This window comes from Neovison vison, chromosome 1 (genome assembly GCF_020171115.1).
Source record: "Neovison vison isolate M4711 chromosome 1, ASM_NN_V1, whole genome shotgun sequence".
NCBI classification, from domain to species: Eukaryota; Metazoa; Chordata; class Mammalia; order Carnivora; family Mustelidae; genus Neogale; species Neogale vison.
Genome location: NC_058091.1, coordinates 172,829,645 through 172,853,443, shown reverse-complemented (window position 1 = coordinate 172,853,443; position 23,799 = coordinate 172,829,645). Strand labels below are relative to the sequence as shown.

The 23,799-nt window shown below is 38.9% G+C and overlaps 1 long non-coding RNA gene across 1 annotated transcript in view; it reads right to left on the bottom strand.

Moving 5' to 3' along the window:
* LOC122916212 overlaps positions 1-23,799 on the bottom strand; it is a 137,626-nt gene that overhangs the window by 12,860 nt on the left and 100,967 nt on the right. The window contains exon 3 of the long non-coding RNA XR_006386144.1: positions 4,472-4,549. This is a non-coding gene — a long non-coding RNA (uncharacterized LOC122916212). The remainder of the gene's footprint in view (positions 1-4,471; positions 4,550-23,799) is intronic.

The following is a 23,799-nucleotide window of genomic DNA, read 5'->3' as shown; positions in this document are numbered from 1 at the left end:
GCTTGTTCCCTTTATCATATTGGGGAAATTCTCTCCAATAATTCTTTTCAGTATACCTTCTGCTCCCCTCTCTCTTCTTCTTCTGGAATCCCAATTACTCTAATGTTGTTTTGTCTTATGGTGTCACTTATCTTTCGAATTCTCCCCTCGTGGTCCAGTAGCTGTTTGTCCCTCTTTTGCTCAGCTTCTTTATTCTCTGTCATTTGGTCTTCTATATTGCTAATTCTTTCTTCTGCCTCATTTATCCTAGCAGTGAGAGCCTCCATTTTTGATTGCACCTCATTAATAGCTTTTTTTGATTTCAACTTGGTTAGATTTTAGTTCTTTTATTTCTCCAGAAAGGGCTTTTATATCTCCCGAGAGGGTTTCTCTAATATCTTCCATGCCTTTTTCAAGCCCGGCTAGAACCTTGAGAATCGTCATTCTGAATTCTAGATCTGACATATTACCAATGTCTGTATTGATTAGGTCCCTAGCCTTTGGTACTGCCTCTTGTTCTTTTTTTTTGTGGTGAATTTTTTCCGCCTTGTCATTTGTCCAGATAAGAGTATATGAAGGAACAAGTAAAATACTGAAAGGGTGCAAGAACCCCAGGAAAATATGCTTTAACCAAATCAGAAGAGATCCCAAATCGTGAGGTGGGAGAAAGGGGATAAAAACAGGTTCAAAAGAAAGAAAAAAAAAATCAAAAAAAGAAACAATTAAAAAAAGAAAACAAATAAAGAAAAAGTATAAAAAAGAAATATATATATATATATATATATATTAGATAAACTAGTTAAAGGACATTAAAAAGGGTAAAAGTTAAAAAAATTAGCAGAAGAAGAGAAAAAAAATTGAAAAAGAAAAAAAAATTAAATCAACTGCAGGACTAAAGAATCATGGGGAGAAAGCCATGAGTTCCGTGCTTTGCTTTATTCTCCTCTGGAATTCTGCTGCTCTCCTTGGTATTGAAACTGCACTCCTTGGTAGGTGAACTTGGTCCTGACTGGATTTCTTGTTGATCTTCTGGGGGAGGGGCCTGTTGTAGTGATTCTCAATGTCTTTGCCCCAGGCGGAATTGCACTACCTTACCATGGGCCAGGTTGAGTAATCTGCTCGGGTTTGCTTTCAGGAGCTTTTGTTCCCTGAGCGCTTTCCATAGAGTTCTGGAGGACCGGAATGAAAATGGTGGCCTCCGGGTCTCCTGCCTGGAGGAGCCGAGAGCCTGGGGCCCCACTCCTCAGTGTGCCCTCAGAGAACCGCGCCCAATTACTCCTGTTTCCGTGGCCTCTGGCCATGCTCCGAGCTCACCGAGCCTGCAACCTGTTCAAGGTAACCCCGAGCTGGGAGCTCACTTCTCGGCTCTGTCTCTGTAGCCGGCTTCTCTGTTCTAATACCTGCAAGCTCTGCGACACTCAGACACCCCCGATCCTTCTGTGACCCTGCGGGACCTGAGGCCATGCTGACCTCGCGTGGGCTTCACCCTGGTTTAGCCTCTGGAGCGATGTCCCTCAGTGGAACAGACTTTTAAAAGTCCTGATTGGGCACCTGGGTGGCTCAGTGGGTTAAAGCCTCTGCCTTCGGCTCAGGTCATGATCTCAGGGTCCTTGGATTAAGGCCCACATCGGGCTCTCCGCACAGCAGGGAGCCTGCTTCCTCCTCTCTTTGCTTGCCTCTCTGCCTACTTGTGATCTCTCTCTGTCAAATAAATAAATAAAAATTAAAAAAAAAAAATAAAAGTCCTGATTTTGTGCTCCGTTGCTCCGCCGCTTGCCGGGAGCCAGCCCCTCCCTCTGCGGTCTATCTTCCCATTGCTTTGGATTCACTTCTCCGCCAGTCCTACCTTTCAGAAAGTGGTTGATTTTCTGTTTCTAGAATTGCTGTTCTTCTTCTTTTCGATCTGCTGTTGGATTTGTAGGTGTGTGCAATCTTTAGATAAGCTCTCTAGCTGATCTCCCGCTAGCTGAAGTAGTCTCAGCCTGCTACTTCTCCACCATCTTGACTCCTCCTGTATGTATTTGTTTTAACAGTACTTTTAAAATCTAAAATCTGGGACTCCTGGGTGGCTCAATAGGTTAAGTGTCCTGGAACTGAGCCCCAGATCGGGCTCCTTGCTCAGTAGGGAGTCTGCTTCTCCCTTCTCCCTCTGCCCCTCTCCCTGTTCCTTGTGTGCTTGAGAGAGACATCTCTCAAATAAATTTAAAAAAAAAACCTTTAAAAAATATAAAATCTGTTCTTAGCTTTTGGACCATTCAATAACTGATTCAGTTTGGTGCACAGACTAGATTTGGCTTGCATGATATAGTTTGTGAAGTAGAACAAATAGGGCATTCCTGAATTATAATAGTGAAAAATTATCCTGGAAACCTAGACTTCATTGAGAACGAATTTTTTCCCCCTTCTAAATTATAAGTATTTCCTATCACCTATGGAGAACTAGTTGCGGTAAAACTGGATTGCAGAGGGGAATGGCTTTAAGGGATATTATTTTAAGACAAGAGGAAAGTAGAAAGACCTGTTGTCACTGAGAGGTAAAGCCAAAGAAAAATAGAAATTCAAGTGGCTGGACATGAGTGTCCTTGCACTTCTCCAAACTCTCAGGTCAAATTACAAGGGTAGGGGTAATAGAAATACCTGGTGAGGCTTGCAGGGGAAGGTTCCTAGAGAGTATGAGTTGTTTTGCTCTTCCCAGTATATTGCCCCCCCAAAGTATAACCCATTAAGGAAGAACCTTATCATAAATGGTGTAAATGTATTAAAATTTATTTAGCTGCTATTAGGCCTGTAGGAGATCTAGAGGTATCCTAATATCCTGGACGCAGGAATAAAAGAAGCTGAAAAAACAGTCATTAGGAAGAGACCCGAAGTTTTAAACATGGGAGCTTCAAAGGTTCGTAATAGTTCGTAATAGTGAAATCCAACAGGGACCATAAACTTCAAAAGCAGATTTAAGTTGGATGCTCTGATAGACAAGTTTAGCAATAGGGTGAACCAGGGACCAAACTAGGGTGACTACCCCCAAGTACGTATACTCAAAACAATGTGGTAGATCATAGTATTTCTCAGGATTCAATCAAGCGCTAAAGGGGAAAAGGTGACCACAAATTTCCTGATTATATCTTTCTCCCCATTGAATCAGGTCAGATTCTGTGAGTGCTTTGGGCATCCTAACATGGTGTAAGTAATGAGTCAGTCTTCATATCCAGGCTTCAAGAGGCAGGCAAATTTTTCTTACTGTTTCTTGAAACACTTATTCTTGGGACAGCCATCTGGGAATCTCCAAAATCAATGTCATGAGATGCTCAGCCATAAAAGAAAGCTAAATATAAGTACTCAATAGCCCCAGTCATCCAAGAGCCTTCGTCCTATGATATGAGGGAGCTGAGCTGGTTGTCTAGCTCAGTTGATCGCTTAAAGATACCTGCAGCTTTGGCCAGTTTCTTTCTGCCTCTATATGGGAAACCTCAAGTGAGAAGCCTCCAACAGAGCCCAGTTAGTGCGAAGAGCCTTCAAAAACAGAACAACAATACAATAGATAATTCAAAGAGAGTCCAAGAACATTTTATCACTATATGGAAAAGAGCTCTCTCCTGGTGAAGCACCCATGCCAGGAATGGATATTTTATAAGTGATAAATAGCCTTTAATATATTAAGTTACTTAGATTTCAGGGCCAATTTTGTACCAAAGCCAAACATATAGTTTGTTGAAAAAAAAAAAAGAGTTTTGGGGATTAGTGGTTATCAAAGTATGTTTTGCATACCCGGGAGTCCCTGAGATTGTTTTAGGCAATTTGCAAAGTCAAATCTATTTTTTATAATTGTAAGATATTTTTTGATATTTGCATAGATGGTACACAAGCAATATTGGCCAAAACTCCTGGTGCATTAGCATGAGTCAGAGCAGTGACACCAAGTCACAGAAATCATTGTATGCTTTGCTGGCCATACACTTCAATTTAAAAAATGGCAATGTTACTTAAGAACATCCTTGACAAAGTAGTAAAAATTGATGATTTTTTTATCTCAATCCTTGAGTATACATCTATTTTATTATTCTGTGTGACAAAATGGAAAATATGCATAAAATACTATGTAATAAGTTATGATGGTTGTGTCAAGGAAAACCACTTGGGTGCTTTTTTGAGTTGTGAGCTAAACTAGCTCTTTTTTTTTTTTTTTAATCCCCCAGGATCACTGTTTTGTTTTGTTTTTAAAGGATCACTGTTTATACTTAAAAGAACAACTATAGAGACAGGATGATTATTTAAACTTGGCTTGAATATTAACAAAGACTGCTTGTCATTTCAAGAAAAAAAAACAGTGTCTTTGTTTTTGGTAGCAAAATAAGAGTTTTCAAGGAAAAACTAGAAATTTGGCAAGGTAGACTAAATAATAACCCTTCACCTTAAAAGGTCCAGGCCCTCAACTCCTGGATACTTGAAGTTACATGACAAAATGAACTTTGGAAATAAAATTAAGGTTACTCACCTTAAAAGAGAGAGATTATTCTGGATTTTCCTGGTGGGGCAAATCACATAAGCCTTTTAAGCAGGGTACTTTCTCTATCTAAAAGCAAAAGAGACGTTACAGAAGAGGAGGTCAGAGAGCTTCAAAGTATGAGTGAGTAACATGATGTTGCATTTATGGGGATGGAGAGAGCATCATGGCTAGAAATGCAGGGCTCCTTAGGGAGCTGAGAGCCTTCCTGACTGACACTATTTGAGGAACCAGGAACCAGAGACCTACAGCCACGTGGAATCAAATTCTTGTGGCAACCCGAATGATCCTGGAAGCAGATTCTCCCTCTGGCCTCCAGATAAGAGACTAGGCTGGTTAATATCTTGACTGTACCCTTGCAAGACTCAGAGTAGAAAAACTATCTAGGTCCATCTGGAGTTCTGAAAACATACTCTGAGATCATAAGCAAGTGGTGATTTATGGCAACAGCAGAAAACTGATACATGTGAAAAACTTAATTGCTGCCTTGACTGATATTTCTCATAAGATCAGTCGTGATATTAATGAACAATTTTTTGATGCTGTATAATGAAATGTGTCAACATAGGGAGTATTTTCAGCCGATATTTTCCAAGAGATGTTACAAAATTATGCATGAATAGAAGACCTGTGCAAATTGAAAGGTAAACTTGAGTACAAAGGGAGTGCAAATGAATTCATTAATAAGCTTCCTGATTACTCGGGTAATATTTATTTTTAAGATGCTCTTACTCATTGTGTTGGTTTTTGTTGTAATATTAAAAAAGAATAACCATAATTTTGTGGAAATACTGTTAGAATATTCCTTCCTTTTCCAGTAAAATAAGTGTACAAGGCTGGATTTTCTTTAAATATTTCAACTAAGACATATCACTGGATTGAATACACAAGTATTTATGACAATCCAACTATATTCTATGGATCCAGATGTCTAGACATTAAAGAGCTTTGTAAAAAGTGAGGCAGCTCCACCCTTACCACTCATTATTTGGGGGGGCAGTGCTTGTTTTTCATGAGAAAATGATTTGTGTTAAAATGCAATGAATTTTTATTTTGAAATCAATGTGCAGTTAACTTGTTTTTCTGTTTTCACTTATGGTAAATAATCAAGAGATGATCCATATGAACATATAAGCAATATAACCCACATAAACAGTACATTCCACATAACCCCCAAAACTTTTGGGGTTTCTCAGCTTTTAATATGAAAGGGATCCTGAGTTCCAAAGTTCAAGAACAAAAGACTTCATTAATCCCCACAAATATGGATGACATGTGCACCTGGAAGCCCACTGCCTAGTTCTTTTAAGAGCAAATGAGAACTCCTCTCTGTACCCAAAGCATCTTCAGAAAGAGAAAAGGGAGAGAAGATGCTCTGAGAAGGGAGCAAGCATTCCAGGTGTTGACTTTGAGCTTTGAAGTGAATGAAAAAGTCAATCTGAAATAGTTTGTCTGAAACAGGAAGAAACCAAGTTCCCTTTAACTGGCCAGGTCAAGTATAACTACCTTACCTTCATCAGCAAAAATAGGGAATCTAGTATATAATATCAGTTTTTTTAAAATTGTCTTTTACCGGGGCGCCTGGGTGGCTCAGTGGGTTAAGCCGCTGCCTTCGGCTCAGGTCATGATCTCAGGGTCCTGGGATCGAGTCCCGCATCGGGCTCTCTGCTCAGCAGGGAGCCTGCTTCCCTCTTTCTCTCTGCCTGCCTCTCCATCTACTTGTGATTTCTCTCTGTCAAATAAATAAATAAATAAATAATAAAAAAAATTGTCTTTTACCTTTATTTTATAAAAGAGAAAACTGAGGTTTGGAGAGAGTTAATATCATGCTTTGCTTGAATAGCCCTCTGTTGCCTTCTGAGCAATACATAAATTCCTGTGCAGATAGTGCCTAATGTGGCCACTTTCTTGGCAGTGTCACCTGTCACCAAAGTTTTGCACCTGATGTGCTTTATCTGTTTTAAAAAATGCATTTGAAAAAAAAAATGCATTTGAGAGAGAGAGAGAGAAAACACAGGAGTGCAGAGGGAAGGAGAGACAATTTCCAGCAGGAGCTAAATTTGGGGCTCCATCTCAGGACCCTGACATCGTGACCTGAGCTGGGACCAAGATTCATATGCTTAATCAACTGTGCCACACAGTGCCCCATGATATGCTTTAGGTTTCATTCAAATCTGTTGATTTTTATATTTCCTGAATACAACATCTTTGTATTCTCCCAAGCTGTGCATTTCTCTTCTGTCTTTAGAATGTCCTTTTCCTTCTGGTACACCTGGGATTCTTTTTTTTTTTTTTTTAAAGATTTTATTTATTTATTTGACAGAGAGAAATCACAAGTAGATGGAGAGGCAGGCAGAGAGAGAGAGAGAAGCAGGCTCCCTGCTGAGCAGAGAGCCTGATACAGGACTCGATCCCAGGACCCTGAGATCATGACCTGAGCTGAAGGCAGCGGCTTAACCCACTGAGCCACCCAGGCGCCCTGGGATTCTTATACTTAACAAGAGTTGTTATCATCACCTCTTGTCTGAAGCCTCCATTGCCTAATTTCATGAAGACCTCCACCAAGCATGATTAATTCCTTCCTTCTCTGTACCTTAAAAAATTTCACTTATTTCTAAATGGTACTATAAGTTTTAAGTAGGATTGTTTTGTTGACAAAACATGAGATAGAATAGTATTTTCTGATACATTGTTGAATTTGACTTTTCTACTGCTGACTTTCCATTGTACTTTTATCTCTTCTCTTCTCATCCCATCTGGCATCTCTATGTATGTTGGCTGCGTTACTTTTAGTCCATCTGAATATGTCATTTGAGAGGTGGTTGCATAGGAAACTGAGAATTGACTGTGAAACAGGGAAAACAGGTTATTTTTTTCTCATCTTATCTGCTGCACTGTGAACCTTGGGAAGACAGATTCTGTCTTTGTGTTCCCAGCATAGTTCTTGGCACATTCAGATGCAGTGTTGAGTAAATGTGTGACTGATAAATGCATGAGTGATAACATGTTTGAATTGGATGTTCTCTCACTCTTTCTAAAGGTCCTTCCAATTCATAAGCCCTTTCTTTTCTTTTGAACCTCTTTTTCATTTCTCCCTTAATTAATCTTTTCTTCCTGACTTTGTTTTCCTTCCTTTGTCTTTTTTTTTTTTAATATCTAGGATTCTTTCTCTCCAATTTTCTTTTTTTCCCCTCTTTTTAAAACAAAGAAATACAGACTTGTCATTTAAAATGACTATTTTGTTAGCAGCCTCTGATGGAGATTTTCCTATCTGCCATTCGCCTAACAGTGTGCACTTGCAGATAAATAGGAAATTTTACCTTTTTTTTTTTTTATCACAAGTGAAGATGAACATATTACCCTATTGTTCTTATAGTGAACACATAATTGAGAAAGATTCCTTTGTGGCTCATTTATGGGTTTAAATTGTTTGATGTTGATGATGAGGAGGGTACCATAATGAAATACTGCCATCAGCTAACACGTGACATTCACTAAGCCCTTAGGAAAGCAGGAATATGGTTATTGCATTTGCCACCTGGGGCCAATAAACCCCTCATAGGTTTTTATACTTTTTAGTCATTTTATGAAAAATTTACAGAAGAATAAACACACGGTAAAAAAATAAAACAAAACAAAACAAAAACCCCTAGACTTATTAATCTAAACACAGCAATACTTTTTGTATTGAGAGAACTATGGTGTACAAGCATGATAAAAGGTGCAAGAATACCATTGCATATACTCTTAGCAAAATGGGATGATTTAGGGTCTATTTTATGGCATATATTTTTCCTTTACAGTCTTAGAAATACATTGTTCCCTCAGAAGTTCTTTAGTTTTAAAAAAATTCGTAATGGGTTTCTGTTACACAAATAATCTTACTCTCATTTTTATCTCTTCAATGCTGCTCTGACTTGTAAGACAGCTTCTTTTGTCAGTTTTCTTTGGTTTGGTATTTTGGGGGTAACTCAAAAATTCTGAATTCTCAATTGTGTTTGATAAAAGTAAACACAATGCAGAGAATGTCTTAGGTCTTCTTTAAGTCTTTAGAAAGATGGTGTAATACTTTAGATGATAGAATAAGAAAACCAAGGAAGGGGGCGCCTGGGTGGCCCAGTGGGTTAGTGGCTGCCTTCGCTCAGGTCATGATCTCAGGGTCCTGGGATTGAGCCCCCGCATGGGGATCTCTGCTTCTCCCGCTCTCTCTGCCTGCCTCTCTGTCTACTTGCAATCTCTCTCTCTCTCAAATAAATTTAAAAAAAAAGAAGAAAGGAAACCAAGGAAGGAAATTTTACCATTCTTCTAGGCTACTCCATGATACTTTCTATCTTCCTGTTTTAGTTATTTCATACATCATTGATGGTAACTGATGAGTAATGAAGATTTAATGATAAAATAATCTCTAAGATGGTGAATAATAAAATATTTCCAAAAATCTGGGAAGTATTAAGCTCTAAATTTCCATTATATAGCATAGATAGATAAGACTTGCTAGATCCATACAGTAATGGCAAGATTGAGGATGAGGATGTTCTATTACATTTCTCAAAATGAGTAAAATTCCTATTTAATAGCAGGGAAACCTTAAGAATAAGCGTTATTAAAAATTCACCCTTACAAATCATTAGAACTGTTTGAAAGAGAACCTCAACAACTGATCTGATGGAGTCAGATGATATACTGAGAGTTAATAACGTACTAGCCTATTAGTGTCATTCAGAAGACAGTCCTCCTCTCTGTACCACACCTTTCCTATTCTATTCAGAACACATAATCTGGACAGGAAGTTGAGCTTGCTGGAAAGCGGAGGAGCAGGGAAGCTTCCAAAGCCCATTTGATCACATGGGGACTGTGGGATGGTGATGCCTACCTCGGTAGAGCTACAGGCCGATTGTAGCCCGGAGGAATTTTAGCAGCAGTGTGAGTGCTGCATTGCTCTTTTTTTTTTTTTTTTTAAAGATTTTATTTATTTATTTGACAGAGAGAGATCACAAGTAGGCAGAGAGGCAGGTAGAGAGAGAGGGAGGGAAGCAGGCTCCCTGCTGAGCAGAGAGCCCGACGCGGGACTCGATCCCAGGACCCTGAGATCATGACCTGAGCCGAAGGCAGCGGCTTAACCCACTGAGCCACCCAGGCGCCCCCTGCATTGCTCTTCATCCTCTCATTCTCCTCTCACTGAGCACAGCCACATTAGAGAATCCGTACTGAACATTAAACTTTAGGCTGGGAACCTTACAAGAAGCCTGTTCTACTTCCAAAATCCAAGAGAAGATTCTCAACAGAATCAAAGTATAGGTTTCAATTCTGAGTAGAGACCTAAGGTCCATCTCCTGGTGGGTATACGCTGAATCAGTAAAAGAGTTTTTCTCATTCATGTAACAGTAAAGAACTTAAATGGAAAAACAAAACAAAACAAAACAAAACAAAACAGAAACTAGCCAAAGGGACCTGCAAACAAACATGACAGTACAAAGAAATAGGGGCTATAATTCTGAATATTCTGAGAACGAGGACTTCGAAACTGATTTGCAGTAAAATGCATGATGATAGAACTTCTAAGCAGAAGGAAAAAAAAGAAAAAAGAGTTGGGTAACATAAAGTGGAGTTGCAAGGATGCTAAAATGGTACTATAAATAAAGTTCTTATCATAGTGGTGAAGAAAGTTCTGGCATTGTAGAAATTGCATCCAGGATGTGGACGAGAAACTTGAAAATAGAACTAAAATAAGAAAGGAAATAAAAATGCAAAGGCAGGTACTGACATCCATCCCAAGATTTTTCAAAAGTTCAGAAAAAGTACAATGGGGGAACAATTCATATCAGTAATATTTACTAATGGAGATACTCCTTGATACCAGCTTCCTAACTAATGATTAGTATATTATAGTCATTTAGTCAGTATTTATTGACCAGATGGATCATGGAAAAATTAATTGATTAGCTAAGTGTTGTCAAATGATAATCTTTAACCAAATGGGGCTGGCAGATATTTAATTTGGCCTGTATGATGTCACTTTAAGAAAAAAATGTTATGCTGATATTAAATAGTGTGATTTAACAAATTCACCTGAAAAATTTGGCTCTTTGGGCACACTTAGACCCTATTTCCACATGGAACCTGTTTTTTGAATATGAGTAGTAGCTACTCCCTTTACATGGGGCTTGTATTTTGACTCAGGACCTACTTCACTACTTGTCTAGACACTGGGGTTACTGGAGTTTGTGACCACCCTCCCCTTTTTACAACAAAGAAAAAGAACCAGTAAGAGCACACTGAATGGCTTATCACAATGCAAGTGTAAATATGAAGCGAGGTCAACAAGTCTAGACATATTCTGGAAAAACAATTAATTACAAAGATCAGGAATAAATTTTTGCAAGTATCTGTGCTAAAAATATGGTTTACCTGCCAAGTAGAAGTCAGAATGAATTTAGTTTTACTCTTCAACAGCAAATATAAGATAGTAATGGAGAAATAATTATGAAGTTTCAAGGGAAAATTTTACACTTTAAACTTTTTATTCCTTGTTTTGGCAATGTAACATTTTGTGGGGGGGGAGACCTTACAAACACATTGACAACAGGTTACTAAAAAATATATAGATATACATACATTTTGCAGTCAGGTAGAGATCAAGACTTGTGAATGTTTAAAGGACAGTGGTGATCTCTGAAGCCATTTAAACATAGAATTGCCAAAATAATTAGTGCATGTGTGGCCCAACACTGAGTTGTAATGGCAACATCATTTCACAAGCAGAAAAATAATAACACAAACACATATCCCAAACTCCAAACCCCACACTAGCAAAGGTTAAAAAAAATAGACATGTCATCAAAAGGTAGTAATAACATGCTGAGTGATTACTTGTGCATAAAAAGAGATTTAGCAGGGGTGCCTGGTGGCTCAGTGGGTTAAGTCTCTGTCTTGAGCTCAGGTCATGATCCCAGGGTCTCAACATCAAGCCCCACATCAGGGCGTTCTGCTCCGCAGGGAACTTGCTTCCTTCTCTGTCTCTCTCTCTGTCTACTTGTGATCTCTGTCAAATAAATAAATAAAATCTTAAAAAAAAAAAAAAGATTCAACAGATACCATTTAGTTCATAATGTTGGTAATCAGATAAATCCAGGTTTTGAAAAAATTTAAACAACATATACAAAATAGTAAGAAACAAAACAACACCTAACAGTCTAACAGCGATGGTCTCACGTGATACCCGAAAAGAGAAGATTCACCAAAGGAACAATATAATTACTGGTAATCACAAATTATCCTGTTGAAGTAATCATTGACGAGAGTTACCAATTCCTAAATAAGGAATTATATATAGTGTCAAATGCTGCCAGACAGGTGTGTACTTTGTGTTACTTTTTCCCCTTCTGTTGGCTAACCAGTTTAATTCACAACATAGTCATACAGAAGTGGATATTGTGACGACTGCTTTTAAAATGAAAGTTCTTTTTTTAAAACATTTTTTAAAAAGATTTTACTTATTTATTTGACAGAGATACAGCGAGAGAGGAAACACAAGCAGGGTAGTGGGAGAGGCAGAGGCAGGCTTCCTGCTGAGCAGGGAGCCTGAGGTGGGGCTCAATCCCAGGACTCCAGGATCATGACCTGAGCTGAAAGCAGCTACTCAATGGACTGAGTCACCCAGGTGCTCCTAAAACGAAAGTTCTTCTGAAACTCCCTCCTTCCTTACCTCCCCCAACCCCATAGTACATCATTAGTCATCCCTCACAACCCTGAGGCAGCAGCTCATTCTGCCCGTGGGTCCTGTCCCCATGCTTTAATAAACCACCATTTTGCACCCCCCCCCCACCAAAGAAAAAAGAGAGAGAGACGAAGAATAAGAAACAGAATTTGGATAGTTTGAAATAATCTGCCCAGTAGTACTGAACAGCATGAGAATTTTCATCCCCAGCATCAGGGTACTCTTCTCACTAGGGGTGATTCAGTAGGCTGACTAGGACTGACCTCTGATACCAGTAGATCAAGGACTCCACCCAAACTGAGACGGTAAATACATTTGAGTGATATTTCAGAAAGAGTTTTGAAATTGATTTTGTTTAAAAAAAAAAACACAGGAGGGGGAGGAGAATTGTGTTCAATCTTCTTAATACTTCCTTATGTTACTGTTTTATTTAAAACATTTTAATTAGTGTCTTGGGAGTAGAGACTACAGTCATCTTATTGCTTACGTCATAAAGAAAATGCATACTTAGATCAGTGTTCCCCTTGAGGTTTGGTCAGCAAGCCATTTGAGTTCTAATTTTTGAGGGGGTTGATAAATCTAGAAGTGCATCTAGCCCACCTTAGTCTTCTTCAGTTGAGGGGTCTAGAGGTGAAGCCATGGAAATTTAGGGTCTTAATAAGTTCCCCAAGTGACATTAATGTATAATGGAATGTGAAGGCTACTGTTACTTCTTTTTCTTTTCTTTTTCCTTTTGTGAATTCTCCATTCACGTCTTTTTTTAAAATGCAGTATAGTTGACAAACAATATTATATTAGTTTCAGGTATATAACATAGTAATTTGCTGAGTGTATATATTACAAAATGCTTACCGTGATTGTATAGTTACCATCTATCACCATTCAAAGTTATTGCAATAGTATCAACTATATTTCCTATGCTGTACTTCTCATCCTTATGACTTAGAACTGGAAGTTTGTGTCTCTTAATCCCCTTCACTTATTTCTCCCATCTCTCCACCCTACTTGCCTCTCTGGCAATACCACTCTGTTCCATTTATGAGTCTGCTTCTGATTTTTTGTTCGTTCATGTTCTTTTTACATTCCACATACAAGCACACTCATACAGTGTTTGTCTTTTAATATCTGACTTATTTCGCTTGTCATAATACCATCTAGATGTATCTATGTAGTCACAAATGGCGGCATTATTGCTTTCCCCAGCTAAGTAATAATCCATCATCCATATGTTTTTCACATTTTCTTTATCTATTGATGAACACTGAGGTTTCCTGCATATCTTGGCAGTTGTAAATAATGTTTCAGTAAATGTAGGGGCACATATATCTTTGTGAATTAATATTTTCATTTTCTTTGGATAAATATTCAGAATTGGAATTACTGAATCACATGATATTTGTTTAATTTTTTGAGGAATGTTCATTCTGTTTTTCATAGTGGCTGCACCAATTTACATTCCCACCAGTAGTGCATGGGAGTTCTCTTTTCTACACATCTGTGCCAATACTTCTTACATCTTGTCTTGCTGATACTAACCACACTGACAGGTATAAGGTGCCATCTCATGGTGTTGATTTGCATTTCCCCAATGATGAGTGATGTTGAGCATCTTTTCATGTGTCTGTTGGCCATCTGTACATCTTCTCTGGAAAAATGTCTATTCAGGTTCCCTCATTTTTTTATTAGATTGTTTCAGTGTTGAGTTATATGACTTTTTTATTATTTTGGGCATTGACCCTTTATTGGACATACTATTTGCTAATATCTTAACCTGTTTAGTAGGTTACCTTTTTGTTTTGTTGATGGTTTCCTTTACAATGCCAAAGTTTTTTAGTTGGGGTTGTCCCAATTGTTTATTTTTGGTCTTGTTTTCCTTATCCTGAGAAGACAGATTCAGGAAAATACTGTTAAGGCTAGTGTCCAAGAGAATACTGCCTATATTTTGTTTAAGAAGTTTTATGGTTTCAGGTCTGAAATTTACATTTTTAATCCCTTTTGAGTTTATTTTGTGTATGGTATAAAAAAGTGGTCCAGTTTTATTATTTTGCATGTACTGTGCAGTTTTCCCAATACCTTGTATTGACGAGGCTGTCTTTTCCTCATTGTATATTCTTGCCAACTTTGTGATAAATTAACCATAAAAATGTGGGTCTGTTTCTGGGCTTACTATTCTATTCCACTGATGCATATGTCTTTTTTTGTACTAGTACCATACTGTTTAGATTACTAGATCTTTGAAGTATAGATTGCACTTGGAATTGTGATCCCTTGAGCTTTATTCTTCTATTTCAAAATGACATTGGCTATTTTTTGTGTGTCTGATTCTATACAAATTTTAGAATTATTTGTTCTAGTCCTGTGTAAAATACTATTAATATTTTGATAGGGATTGCATGAAATCAGTAAATTGCTTTGCATAGTATGTAGACATTTTATCAATATTCAGTCTTTCAATCCATGAGTGTGGTATATCTTTCCATTTATTTATGGCATCATCATCTTTTTTTTTCCATCATAGTCTTAAGAATTTTCATAGTACAGATCTTTTAGCTTCTTGGTTAAATTTATCCTTAGGTGTTTTATTCTTTTTGATGTAGTTGTATATGGAATTGGTTTCTGTATTTCTCTTTCTCCTAGTTTAGTATTAATGTATAGTAACAACAGATTTCTCTATATTGATTTTTAAAAATTTTTTCTTTTTTATTAACATATAATGTGTTTTATCCCCAGGGGTACAGGTCTGTGAATCACCAGGTTTACCCACTTCACAGCACTCACCATAGCACATACCTTCCCCAGTGTCCATAACCCAATCACCCTCTCCCCATCCTCCTCCCCGTGTAACCCTCAGTTTGTTTGGTGAGATTAAGAGTCTCTTATGGTTTGTCTCCCTCTATATTGATTTTTTATGCTACAACTTTACTGAATTCACATACTATTTCTAACTTTTACTTGAAACAGTTACTACTTGTTTCTAACTAGTCTTTGGGTTTTTCTGTAACTATCATGTCACCTGCAGATGGTCAAAATTTCAGTTATTATTTTTTTTTTTTTGCCAATTTGGATGCCTTTTATTTCTTCTTACTCGATTGTAGTGTCTATGACTTCCAGTACTATGTTGAATAAAAGTGGTGAGAATGGACAACTTTATGTTGTTGCTGATCCTATAGGAAAACCTTTTAGCTTTTTATCTTTGAGTATGATGTTAGATGTAGATTTGTCTTGTAAGACTTTCATTGTGTTGAAGTGTGTTCCCCTAAACCCACTTTTTTGTTTTGTTTTGTTTTTAAGGAATGGATGTTGAATTTTGTCAAATGCTTTTCCTGCATCTCATGATGATCACGTGAGTTTTTTTGCATTTTGTTAATGTGGTATATCACATTGCATGAATTATAGATGTTGACCTTTTCTTGCATTCTTGAAAAAAGCTCTACTTGATTATGGTGAATTAACTTATTTTAATTTGGTTTCCTAAGATTTTGTTGAGAATTTTTACATCTGTGTTCATCAGCACTACTGGTCTATAATTGTCTTTTTTTTTTTTTTTTTTTTTTTTGTAGTGTCTGTCTGATTTGGTATCAAGATAATGCTCGCCTCATGGAATAAATTTGCTAGCATTCCTTCTTCTTTTTCTTTTGTTTTTTGAAATACTTTGAGAATTATAGGTATTAGTTCTTCTTTAAATTTTTGATGGATTCACTTGCAAAGCCATCTGGTTCTGGACTCTTGTTTCTTGGGAGTGTTTTGGTTACTGGTTCAATTTTGTTAGTAGTAATCAGTCTTTCCAAATATTTTATTTCTTCCTGATGCAGTCTTAGAAGATTGTGTGTTCTGGGAATTTTCCTCTTTCTTATAGGCTGTTTAATTTGTTGGTGTATAATTTTTCATAGCATTCCCTTAAAATCCTTTGTATTCCTCTGGTATCAGTTGTAACTCTTCTTTCATTTCTGATTATTTTGAGTCCTGTTTTTGATCAGCTGTGCTAAAGGTTTATCAACTTTGTTTATCTTTTCAAAGAAGGAGCTTATTCCATTGATCTTTTTCTATTGTTTAAGTCTCCATTGCATTCACTTTCGTTGTGATCTGTATTATTTTCTTCCTTCTCCTAACATTTAGCTTTGTTCCTGTTTTAATTCCCTTAGATATAAGATTGGAGTTGATGTTTTTCTTGTGTCTAGACGTAGGGCTATATTGCTACAAACTCTTAGCACTGCTTTTTTGTTTCCCAAAGTCTTTGAAACATCGTGTATCCATTTTCATTTGTCTTTCACTTTCATTTCTGTCATTGGATTTTCTTTTTGATTTCTTCATTGACTGTTCAGTAGCATGTTGTTTAACCTTTTGTGTTTAGCCTTTATATAGTTTCCAGTTTTTTCTTGTAATTGATTTCTAGTTTCACCCTGGTGTGGTTAGAAAAGTTGCTTGATATGATTACAAACTTTCTAAATTCCTTGAAAATTGTTTTGTGGCCTAATGTGTAATGTATCCTGAGGATTGTTCCATATGCACCTGAAAAAAATATTCTGGTATTTATAGATGGAATATTTTGTTTATATCTGTCCATCTGGTCTAATATGTTATTCAAAGACATTGTTTCCTCATTGATGTCCTGTCTGTATTATCTACCCATTGATGTAAGTGGGGTGTTCATGTCCTCTACTGTTACTGTTTTACCGTCAATTTCACCCTTCATGCCTGTTAATTGAAGAGCACTTTTTAGAAAAAATGGAAATAAAGCTAGGATCTTCGTAACTCAGTAGCATTTTGGTTTTTCTGTTACTCTTTCTGGTAGGCAGCTTCTAAACTAGCTCCTAAGTGATTTTGCTTCCTGGTGTTCTCTCCCTCGTGTATCTTCCTTCCCTTCAGTAATAACTGGATCTTCTGAATTACCCTTGGTGAACAGAATGTAACAAGGGTATGGAATGTCTCTTCTGAGAATAAGCTGCTTAAGTACAATAGCACAAGTCTTGGGTGTGCTCTCTCTCCCTTTGCCTGTGGCCACAGCTAGTTCACCCTGCGTGAAGCTAACTGCGATATCATGAGGTAGACTCAAGGAGAGGCCTAGGACAGTGAGCTTGGTGTCAAATTCTTCAGACCCAGTTAATCCTTTCAGATGACTGTAGCTCCTGCTGACAGCTTGAATATGCCCCTCATCATGAGAACCCTGAGCCAGAGGCACTCAGCTCCACTATGCCTGGATTCCTGACCCATAGAAACTGTGAGATAATAAATACATGTTGTCTTAAAGCTGTAAGTAATTTACTACACGATGCACAACTAATTCTTCCTTAAGGCATAAGACACAGGATTGTTCTCTAGCATACTTACGATTCCAGCCATTTCTGTAGTTTTCTCTTTGGACTGATATTTCCCTAGCTTCTCCTCTTATGTTCTCATCATGATCCCCATGACCTAGTTTCCTCACCATGTAATGGTCTTTGACTCAGATCTCTATTTACAATCAAGGCAGATGCTAGATCAGGTCAGTTTAGGCGGTAACCTGGTCCCTTAATGTTGAGTTCCAGGCAGACTGGCACAAGTTGTTGCTATTGAACGTTATTTCCGAACACCGTTAGTATTCAACATCAAATTTCTCCATTTAGCTATATCTTAAGGGGTATTTGAAATGCACTAACATACTGTTTTCCTTTCAAGAGGTTGAGTTACTTGGGCCAGCTGAGTTTATAGGATTAGAAATTATTTGAGTGGTATTTACACAGAACTCATAGTTAAGTGCAAAAGAAAAGATAAGCCTTCTAAATGTGAGACTGTTGAGCTTAAAAAGAGGTCAGTTTAGGGTCTGTGGGGACACAGTAGTTTTTATGAAGCTGGTCTATTTGTCACTTACGCATCATGTGACATTTTCTTTTTTTTTTTTTTCCCAATTTATTTATTTTCAGAAAAACAGTATTCATTATTTTTTCACCACACCCAGTGCTCCATGCAAGCCGTGCCCTCTATAATACTCACCACCTGGTACCCCAACCTCCCACCCCCCCGCCACTTCAAACCCCTCAGACTGTTTTTCAGAGTCCATAGTCTCTCATGGTTCACCTCCCCTTCCAATTTACCCAAATTCCCTACTACTCTCTAACGCCCCTTGTCCTCCATGCTATTGGTTATGCTCCACAAATGAGTGAAACCATATGATAATTGACTCTCTCTGCTTGACTGATTTCACTCAGCATAATCTCTTCCAGTCCCGTCCATGTTGCTACAAAAGTTGGATATTCGTCCTTTCTGATGGAGGCATAATACTCCATAGTGTATATGGACCACATCTTCCTTATCCATTCATCCGTTGAAGGGCATCTTGGTTCTTTCCATAGTTTGGCGACTGTCGCCATTGCTGCTATAAACATTGGGGTACAGATGGCCCTTCTTTTCACGACATCTGTATCTTTGGGGTAAATACCCAGGAGTGCAATTGCAGGGTCGTAGGGAAGCTCTATTTTTAATTTCTTGAGGAATCTCCACACTGTTCTCCAAAGAGGCTGCACCAACTTGCATTCCCACCAACAGTGTAAGAGGGTTCCCCTTTCTCCACATCCTCTCCAACACATGTTGTTTCCTGTTTTGTTAATTTTGGCCATTCTAACTGGTGTAAGGTGATATCTCAATGTGGTTTTAATTTGAATCTCCCTGAGGGCTAATGATGATGAGCATTTTTTCATGTGTCTGATAGCCATTTGTATTTCTTGATTGGAGAAGTGTCTGTTCATATCTTCTGCCCATTTTTTGATGTGTTTGTCTGTTTCGTGTGGGTTGAGTTTGAGGAGTTCATTATAGATCCTGGATATCAACCTTTTGTCTGTACTGTCATTTGCAAATATCTTCTCCCATTCCGTGGGTTGCCTCTTTGTTTTTTTGACTGTTTCCTTTGCTGTGCAGAAGCTTTTGATTTTGATGAAGTCCCAGAAGTCTATTTTCGCTTTTGTTTCCTTTGCCTTTGGAGACGTATCTTGAAAGAAGTTGCTGTGGCTGATATCGAAGAGATTACTGCCTATGTTCTCCTCTAAGATTCTGATAGATTCCTGTCTCACGTTGAGGTCTTTTATCCATTTTGAGTTGATCTTTGTGTACGGTGTAAGAGAATGGTCGAGTTTCATTCTTCTACATATAGCTGTCCAGTTTTCCCAGCACCATTTATTGAAGAGACTGTCTTTTTTCCACTGTATATTTTTTCCTGTTTTGTCGAAGATTAATTGACCATAGAGTTGAGGGTCCATATCAGGGCTCTCTACTCTGTTCCACTGGTCTATGTGTCTGTTTTTATGCCAGTACCATGCTGTCTTGGTGATCACAGCTTTGTAATAAAGCTTGAAATCAGGTAAGGTGATGCCGCCAGCTTTATTTTTGTTTTTCAACGTTTCCTTAGCGATTCGGGGTCTCTTCTGATTCCATACAAATTTTTGGATTATTTGCTCCAGCTCTTTGAAGAATGCCGGTGGAATTTTGATCGGAATGGCATTAAAAGTATAGATTGCTCTAGGCAGTATAGACATTTTAACGATGTTTATTCTTCCGATCCAAGAGCATGGAATGGTCTTCCATCTTTTTGTGTCTTCTTCAATTTCTTTCATGAGTGTTCTATAGTTCCTCAAGTATAGATCCTTTACCTCTTTAGTTAGGTTTATTCCCAGGTATCTTATGGTTCTTGGTGCTATAGTAAATGGAATCGATTCTCTAATTTCCCTTTCTGTATTTTCCTTGTTAGTGTATAAGAAAGCCACTGATTTCTGCACATTGACTTTGTATCCTGCCACGCTGCTGAATTGCTGTATGAGTTGTAGTAGTTTGGGGGTGGAGTCTTTTGGGTTTTCCATAAAAAGAATCATGTCATCTGCGAAGAGAGAGAGTTTGACTTCTTCATTACCAATTTGGATACCTTTTATTTCTCTCTGTTGTCTGATTGCTGTTGCTAGGACTTCTAATACTATGTTGAACAAGAGTGGTGAAAGTGGGCATCCTTGTCTTGTTCCTGATCTCAACAGGAAGGCTGCAAGCTTTTTCCCATTGAGGATGATATTTGCTGTGGGTCTTTCATAGATAGATTTGATGAGGTTCAGGAATGTTCCCTCTATCCCTATACTTTGAAGCGTTTTAATCAGGAACGGATGTTGGATTTTGTCAAATGCTTTTTCTGCATCAATTGAGAGGACCATGTGGTTCTTCTCTCTTCTCCTATTAATTTGTTGTATCACATTGATTGATTTACGAATGTTGAACCATCCTTGTAGCCCAGGGATGAATCCCACCTGATCATGGTGGATAATCTTTTTAATGTGTTGTTGGATCCTGTTGGCTAGGATCTTGTTGAGAATCTTAGCATCCATATTCATCAGTGATATTGGTCTGAAATTCTCCTTTTTGGTAGGGTCCTTGCCTGGTTTGGGGATCAGGGTAATGCTGGCTTCATAGAAAGAGTCTGGAAGTTTTCCTTCTGCTTCAATTTTTTGAAACAGCTTCAGGAGAATAGGTGTTATTTCTTCTTGGAAGGTTTGGTAGAATTCCCCAGGGAATCCGTCAGGTCCTGGGCTCTTGTTTTTTGGGAGATTTTTGATCACTGCTTCAATCTCGTTATTAGATATCGGTCTATTCAGGTTGTCGATTTCTTCCTGGTTCAATTTTGGTAGTTTATATTTTTCCAGGAATGCATCCATTTCATCAAGGTTGCTAAGCTTATTGGCATATAACTGTTCGTAGTAACTTCTGATGATTGTTTCTACTTCCTTGGTGTTAGTTGTGATCTCTCCCCTTTCATTCATAATTTTATGAATTTGGGATTTCTCTCTTTTCTTTTGGATTAGTGTAGCCAGTGGCTTATCGATCTTATTGATTCTTTCAAAAAACCAGCTTCTAGTTTCATTGATACGTTCTACTGTATCTCTGGTTTCTCCCTCATTGATCTCAGCTCTAATCTTGATGATTTCCCTTCTTATGTGTGGAGTTGGTTTGATTTGTTGTTGATCCTCCAGTTCTTTAAGGTGTAGAGACAGCTGGTGTGTTCTGGATTTTTGAATTTTTTTGAGCAAGGCTTGGATGGCTATATATTTTCCCCTTAGGACCGCCTTTGCTGTATCCCATAGGTTTTGGACCGAAGTGTCTTCATTCTCATTGGTTTCCATGAATTGTTTCAGTTCTTCTTTGATCTCCTGGTTGATCCAAGCATTCTTAAGCAAGGTGGTCTTTAGCTTCCAGGTGTTTGAGTTCCTTCGGAACTTTTCCTTGTGATTGAGCTCCAGTTTCAAAGCATTGTGATCTGAGAATATGCAGGGAATAATCTCAGTCTTTTGGTATCGGCTGAGTCCTGATTTGTGACCCAGTATGTGGTCTATTCTGGAGAAGGTTCCGTGTGCACTTGAGAAGAATGAGTATTCTGCTGTTTTAGGGTGGAATGTTCTGTATATATCTATGAGGTCCATCTGGTCCAATGTGTCGTTCAATGCTCTTGTTTCTTTATTGATTTTCTGCTTCGATGATCTGTCTAATTCTGAAAGAGGCGTGTTAAGATCACCTACGATTAGTGTATTCATATCAATATGACTCTTTATCTTGATTAACAGTTTTCTTAAGTAATTGGCTGCTCCCATATTGGGAGCATAGATATTTACAATTGTTAGATCATCTTGGTGGATAGTCCCTTTAAGGATTATGTAGTGTCCTTCTGTATCTCTGACTACAGTCTTTAGTTTGAAGTCTAATTTATCTGATATGAGAATCGCTACCCCAGCCTTCTTTTGAGTCCCATTGGCATGAAAGATGCTTCTCCACCCCTTCACTTTCAGTCTGCGTGTATCTTTAGGTTCAAAATGGGTCTCTTGTAGACAGCATATGGATGGGTCCTGTCATTTTATCCAATCTGCAACCCTGTGCCGTTTTATGGGTGCATTGAGGCCATTCACATTGAGAGTGATTATTGATAGATACGTTTTTATTGACATCGAGTTACCTTTGAAGTCTTTCTTTCTGTAGACTGTCTCTATATTTCTGTTCAATGCTATTCTTGGGATTTTTCCTCTTTTATAGAACCCCCCTTAATATTTCCTGCAGTATCGGCTTGGTGGTTGCATAGTCTTTTAAGTCTTGCCGGTCTTGGAAACTCTTTATCTCTCCATCCATTTTGAATGTCAGTCTTGCTGGATAAAGTATTCTTGGCTGCATGTTCTTCTCATTTAGTGCCCTGAATATATCTTGCCAGCCTCTTCTGGCTTGCCAGGTCTCTGTGGACAGGTCTGACGTTATTCTGATGGGCTTCCCTCTGTAAGTAAGGAGCCTCTTTGCCCTGGCAGCTTTCAAGAGATTATACCTACAATTATAATTTCTCAATTTGACTATCAGGTGTGGTGATGTTTTTTTGGAGTGTATAATCTTGGGTGGAGACCGTTCAGCCTCTAGTACATGAACGCTGGTTTCATTCGCGAGATTCGGAAAGTTTTCATGAAGGACTTGTTCCACGACATCTTCTAGACTTCTTTCTTTCTCCTCCCCTTCAGGAATTCCAATAATTCTGACGTTGGAACGCTTCATGGCATCACTTATTTCCCTAATTCTGCTTTCGTGGGATCTAAGCTGTTTGTTCCAGGCTTCCTCCTGATCCTTTATCTGTTTGTCTTCCAGATCACTAATTCTATCTTCTGTCTCAGTTACCCTAGCTTTGAGAGAGTTTAGATTGGATTGGAACTCATTGAGAGCATTGTGGACCTCCTCCCTGGTAGCTTTAAGCTCCGCCCTAACATTGTGAACATCCTGTCTGGTCGCTTTCAGTCGGCTCTAATCAATTCTGTTTGGTCATCCATGGCTTTCTCCAACCTAGGTATTGCCTGGATAATTGTTAGCCTGAATTCTCTTTCCGACATATTGTCTATGTTGATAGCCGTTAGCTCTGTTGCGGAAGGTCCATCCTCTGTATTTTTCTTCTGTTGGGCATTCCTCCTCCTAGTCATTTTGGTGGGAGAAGACTGAACAGATGTAGCTGGATGTATCAACTCTGGTGCAGTCAAGGTGCACCCTGGAACACTTCCTGATCTCCGTCTCAGAAGCCTCAGTCTGGGTGCAGAAGCTGAATAAATTCCCCCTTGGATGCTGGCAGTGCAGGTTCCAAGTTAAAGACCCTGGGGGCGCAGGATCTTTTGCTCGTCCCCAAAGCCAAGGCAGTGGCGGCTGTCTGGGAGCTCCTGACCGCCAGAGAGGTTCCAAGCAGCGATCGCACACTGAGATTTTGCCGCTGGCCGGGGCTGGGAGTGCCCGGCTTGCGCGCACCTCTTTTCAGAGGCGGCTGTGGGTCGGGTGCGCGTCTGGGGCACTGAGAACGGGGCGCTGGTCCGTAAGCCGCAGGCTGGGCTTTTGCGCGCCTCTTCCGGGGAAGAGTTTCGCGGGCGCGAGGCTTAGACTTTGAAACAATGGCCCGGGTCAAGAAGCGCCCCAGGGCCTTAGAAACCCAGGAGAGCTGGAGCGATGTGCACGCGCATCTCAAGCTTTGTGGTAGGGCTAGCGCGCGTTCTGCAGACCGGCTCCCATCCCCTCACAGGAGCCGGAACCCCGCGCTCTGGGGCACACTGGCGGCTTAGGGACCAGAAGCCGGTTTCTCCGCCGCACTCTC